The sequence below is a fragment of the Anastrepha obliqua genome, chromosome 1 (assembly GCF_027943255.1).
Source record: "Anastrepha obliqua isolate idAnaObli1 chromosome 1, idAnaObli1_1.0, whole genome shotgun sequence".
In the NCBI taxonomy this organism is placed as follows: Eukaryota; Metazoa; Arthropoda; class Insecta; order Diptera; family Tephritidae; genus Anastrepha; species Anastrepha obliqua.
The window spans coordinates 132,927,328-132,933,778 of NC_072892.1; positions in this window are offsets into that span (position 1 = coordinate 132,927,328).

Sequence of the window (6,451 nt, forward strand, 5' to 3'; positions counted from 1 at the left end):
TCAAAATATATTTTATTCAAAGAAATTAAGTAAAGAAATTAAAAAGTTCAGAGGTGGCGTATAACTCTCGGCCCCTCCATTTGTGGAACAACATGAAGACGCACACCAGAAATTGTAGGAGATGCTCGGCAAATACCTGGAAAGGGTGTAAATATAATTATATATTTATAAAACAAATATTCTAAGGATGACCAGCTTAGAGGTATCGGATTTTAGATTGAAATAAATCAACGAAAATTCAAGATTGTCAGTTGTTTGCGTTTTGCGACAGATTCTGGATCACCGCTTGATGCTTGTAATACACGGCGAATCCTATGAACGAATGAGAGATTTCTAAATCGGTGTGATTCTCATATACATTGAAGGTAAGCGCACACTTCTATTTTTGTAGAGCTATGTTTTAGTCCACCATGTCTTATTTAAAAAAGGGAAACTGAAAAAGAATAGTTTTGGGGAGTTACTTCATGCTTTGGGGTTTATTCAGAAGCAAGGGACTTGGGTTCCTTATGAGTTCAAACCAAGGGATGTTGAACGTTGTTTTTTCAACTGTTAACAACTGATCCAGCAGAAAAGGAAGGGTTTCATCGCATCGCGACGCGTGATGAAAAATGGATTCATTACAGCAATCCAAAGAAAAGAAAGTCATGGGGACTGCCCGGTCATGCTTCTACTACGTCGCCTCGGTCGAATATTCACGCTGCGAAGGTTATGCTATGTATTTGGTGAGACCGAGTTGGTGTCATTTATTATGAACTGTTAAAACCAAGCGAAACCATTACTGGGGATCGATATCCGGTATCGACTTCAATTGACGCGATTGAGCCGAGCACTGCGTGAGAAGCGGGCGCAATACGCGGAGAGGCATGAAAAAGGGTTTCATCGCATCGCGACGCGTGATGAAAAATGGATTCATTACAGCAATCCAAAGAAAAAAAAATCATGGGGACTGCCCGGTCATGCTTCTACGACGTCGCCTCGGCCGAATATTCACGCTGCGAAGGTTATGCTATGTATTTGGTGAGACCAAGTTGGTGTCATTTATTATGAACTGTAAAAACCAAGCGAAACCATTACTGGGGATCGATATCCGGTATCGACTTCAATTGACGCGATTGAGCCGAGCACTGCGTGAGAAGCGGGCGCAATACGCGGAGAGGCATGAAAAAGTGATTCTACATCTTGACAACGCTCGGCCTCACGTTGCCAAACCCGTTAAAACCTACCTGGAAACACTGAAATGGGAAATCCTACCCCACCCGCCATATTTCCCAGAAATTGCGCCGTCCGATTATCACCTGTTCCGACTGATGGCATATCTAAAAAAGGGAAACTGAAAAATAATGGTTTCGGGAAGTTGCTGAGGTGCTGAGGTACCCTTTTGAAGGTTCGTTTTGAAATGTTATAACCCAAAACTGGCTTCAGCAAATATAAAGGTTAGGTTAGCTATATCTGACTGATTTGAAGAAATCTCATACCAAGAGCCCTTTACCAGTGTTGTTGGAGTTGTGTTACAGAGCTTCTTCTTTTTCTTAGCAGCACAGTTCTTGGTGAATCTTTGCTTTATTCACAACCTTTCGCCATCTGTCTCTATACATATAATAATACGTTCACATATAAGTAGATTATCTATCTTTTCTTGCTTAAAAATACTTTCAGATTGGGAAGTAAACACGAAGAAGTAGGTAATCTACTTTTATGTGAACATATTATAAGGCTACTTCCATCCACCGCCGCACGTTTAGCTTTTCACGGGAACTTCCACGTCTTCGCGCCTTCTCTTTCTGGTGTGTCCTCTTCTTCGGCCTCCAACAGGGCGTAATTCAACTTCTTTTCGAGTTGTTCTCTCCTTGGGCATTCTGAACACGTGTCCGAGGCATCTTATCGCCTGAGTTTTGATAAATGTTATCGCAGTTACATTTGTTGCAGCCTTACAGGTCCTTATATTTTTCGCAATATTTTTCTTTCAAATACCATTAACTGATTAATGTCAATAGTTCGCAACCGTAGGATCGAGGTTTTGTACATCCTTAACTTTTGGTCGCGAATTAGATAAATATTTTGACTTAAGCAGCTTCAAATTAGAAAAGTAAGACTTATTTTCTGTTAAAATTCTATCATTTATTGTCAATGATGATCCTTATTGGCTAATATTTTGATACCCAGGTAGGTAAATTATTATGCACTCTTGAATGCATAGTCTCCGACCAGCAGGTCATCAAGCCTTAAGTCGAAGCTGGATTGGTCCATGAACTTGGACCGTAAACTTCAATAGGTATGGCATCTGCATATGCACACGGAACGACTTGTTGTATATAGTCCCATTTGGATTTATTTCGGTTATTGCTGCTTTTAGGACTAGGTTGAATATCAATGTTATTGAAGCGTTGCCTTGTTTACCTCCACATATAATATGAAATGACTCTGAGCACTCTTTTTGCACAATGACCTTCGCCGTGGCATTGGTTAGCGTCATAATAGAAAGCTCTTGCCTTTAGGGGGATGCCCATAGACTGAAGTAAAAATTTAATGTTCCTTCTATCTATGATGTCGAATGCTGAATGTTGAAGTCCACGGGTTAAACATAGTACATGATAAATGTCTTTCTAATAACCAGTTTTAATAAGTATGTAGTTTAAACTCAGCAATATCCTTGAGAGATGAAAAGTATACCGATCCCAGGCAGTTGTAACGAGTTATGTTTAGAACAGGGCACTGGCAAAAGAGATATTTTTCCATAGTTCCTAGATGAAACATAGGACCTCAATAAAGGGGCTATAATTTCGTTTGTGTAGAGATGATGTTTAATTTGACTCCAGTAACGGCCTGCTCTGTCCGCTTCTATCCGCCTCTGCTGCTACTGATCGCCTCTATGTGTCGGCTGGCCTCCGCACGTACGGCTTCCTTGGGGTTTCCCGTCTAGTGCTGTGTTTGCAATACCATCCCGTGGTTTGCGCAATGTGTGTCCGATCTATTTCCATTTGCGACGCATAATTTCTATGTGAACTAGTGTTTGCCCGGAAGCCGCCCAAAGATCCCCGTTACCTATAATATCAGGCCAGAAGATCTACATTATCTTTCGTAGGCAACGGTTTAGGCAGGATTGCAAGGATTGTGATAATTCCATCCTTCAAATTTATACAGAACTACCGATTTCACGTTGGCATCAAATATTTTTAGTTTTGTGTGCCTGGAGTTGTGGGTTGGTCTCCATACCTTTTCTAGCATGTCAAACGCAACGCGTCCCTCACATATTCCGTTGCGTATGTCAGTTGTTGACCAGCCGTTTTTTGAAATTATGCTCCCAAGGTAGCAAAATTGTTGTATATAAGTATCTTCAAGCGGCTTGTCGGCAATTTGAAGGGCTTGCGTTTCGGTGGTGTTAATCCGCATTACTTTGGTCTTTGCTATGTTAATTTTTAGAATTGTTTGTGCTACTGCATGGCATTCCCTTTGTAGTTTAGCTGATGCATCTGAGTATTTGTGCGATAGTAAACAAACGCCGTCCGAATAGTCTAGGTCTTCAAACCGGCCGTATAAGCCCCAGGAAATGAAATAGTCTAACGTAATCCTTTCTTCTTCGTAAAGCAAATGCAAAAATATTAAAGGATTTTTTTCCAGCGTAATGCCATTTTTTATTGTTATGTGCCATGACGCGATTAAAAAGATTGCAGCAAATTAGCAGTACTATTTTTTTTTTTTTTGTGTACGTTGTTGTATGTGTATCGTAAAATCTGGTTCAACTGAGACAACTAGCTCGAAGTGGTCATAACTTTAATTAATCCAATATTTAAAGTGATTTTTGTTTTCAGAAATGCTATATCACTTTTATCAGTGCATACAATTTTTATTACATACACACACAGATACATCATTTTAGTTCGTATTGATTGAAATTATTTGCTTGGCTTTTCAAATAAAAAATAAATGAAAAACCATTTCTGGTTCACTTCGGTATCACATTTGCTCACCTCTGTGGTCTAACGTGACTTTCTCACTCACTCTTTCTCAATTTGCATTCCTCCGCTCTACATACAAAACTCATCCGCATTGTTCTTGCTTATTATATCGTTATTCGTTATATACAATGCGGCACACATCGTGTGATGATGATGAATAAATGATGAAAAGTTTTGCCGGTGAATTATGCATGCAACAAAAACAAATCCAACAAAAACGACAATAAGGTCAACCAAAATTGCCAAAGTACCTACTCGCACACAAGTAAGTAGATGAGTAGGAGTAAGCGTAATAACAAATATAATGCATTCCACTTACACTATCACTCTCTCTCACCTCTCATAGCCTCACAAACGGTAACCCACATGCGACCACAGCAACCAATTGAAATTCACACATTCGCAAGCAACTGCCACCCACCAACGAATGCATTGGTGGCGTTGAAATGAGTAGAAAGGCGAAACTGACGGAAATGAGTTGAGCGTGAGCTATTAGATTTGAAAACTTTGTTGAACTTGTGTTTTTGTAGATATGCTCACATGCATACATATGCATGTGCATACATACAACATACATTTCCATGAGTATGTGACAGAATTGACATGATACAGTTAATGACAGTCAATAAAGTCAGCAAATCGGTGGTACAATGTGTGCGTGTGTGTGTGTGTGTATGCCCTCCTACACACATGCCCTCCTACCTACACACATTATCCGGGTCATTCGCAATTGCTATTATATTAATTGCTATTATTCCTACGTATGTACTTACCTTGCCACTTTTGTTGTTTTTGTTGCCCGCGAAACGGCGGCCGCTTATTCTGTAGCCCAACCCATTGAGTATTTGATTTGAAAGCACTCGTGTACGCTGCCTTGAATCTATTCTTTAAAATTCTATTTGCATGTGCATGTATGTCTTTGTACGTAGATAGTACTTGTGCTCAGCTCATTTGCAATTCGCATATTCTTTCATTTAATTTCATGGGAAATGTTGAAATTTTTCAATTAATTTCCAGCTCAATGACTGATGAGCCCATTGATAAATAGCGGAAGCATTTTGTATTTTTGCATTATTTTGCATTCATGCCTACTTTAACATACATAAAAGCATACCCTACTGGGAAAATTTAAAACAAATGTTTACATGCGAAATGGTCCTTTTCATGTGTCATTTCCCAGTTTGGAAGGGAGCAAATTTTCACTAGTTGAAGAGTTAAATAGTAAAATACTATTTATACAAAAGCGCGCAAGAATTGCGTTTGACGGTATTTTTAACGGAAGTCTATGCCTTCTTAAGTGTAGCATACTGGCTAATTGCGAAAAAGTGGCCAGTTAGTAGTATTGGAATTTATAGTGATAGTCAAGCTGCACTGAGAGTCCTTGCGAACCCCCGCTGTTCTTCGAAATTAGTCGGTAAATATAAGAAAAAACTGAAGAGTGTTGCAAAGCACAAGAAGTTTTGTCTTATTTGGGTGCCTGGACATTGAAGTTAGCTGACAAACTGGCTAATGAAGGCTCTGCAAGCATACCACTAGACTCTTAACCCTTAACACCCTTTCTAGGTGTCAATTCTGCGCCGATTCAACTTGGGGTTGGTGATTTGAGCTCTACACATGGAAGACGTTGGCTCGACTTGGGCTCCTGCAGAGTGCTTTATGAAAGAACGAAATAGGAAATTAGCAACCTTTCTTCTAAAACTTAGTAAGAAGGACCTGAGAGTATTGGTTTGTGGGATAACAGCGTGCAATGCCTATGGTCTTAATTTAAACTAACCGTGCACGTGGGAACCGGTCAATTTTTTTATATTATGTTGGTAGGACTGCAAGAAATGAATGTTGAAATTGGTCATCCTGTTACGTTATTTCATAGATTTTCGAGAGATTATAAACTCCGCTCAAAATCAGAAGTCTAATATTGGGTATGGGAATTGGGAATTGGGAATTGGGAATTCGTACACCTTTACTCCATCTTTCAGGCAGCATGCGCATTCCTCTGGTGCAAAATTCGAGTTCTTTCGACTTGATCCATTCATTGAGCCAGTTTGCGATGCTCTCGTAAGAAGTGAACCGCTCTCCAATAAGAGTTGACTGCACTGATTGGAGAAAATGGTAATACGTAGATGCAAAATCTGGGGAATACGGCGAGTGGGGCAGGATTTCCCAATTCGGTATCTCTAAATATTTTTGGACCGATTTAGCAAAGTGTAGCCTGGCGTTGTCATGCAACAAAAACAACAAAATCAGTTTGTCATGTCTACCGTCCCATTTTGGCCGTTTTTCTTTGAGAGCTCGCTTTAAACTGCACCTAAGTTGGTAAATCGCCAGTGATGGTTTCAGATGGTTTAATGAGTTTATAATAGCTGACACCCTTCTGATCCCACCAGATGCACAACATAACCTTTGAAGTGTGAATATTTTTTTTTTTGCTGTCGATGGACCTGGTTCACTTGGCGGGCTCCAACTTTTTCGATGCTTAGGGCTATCATAATAGGCCA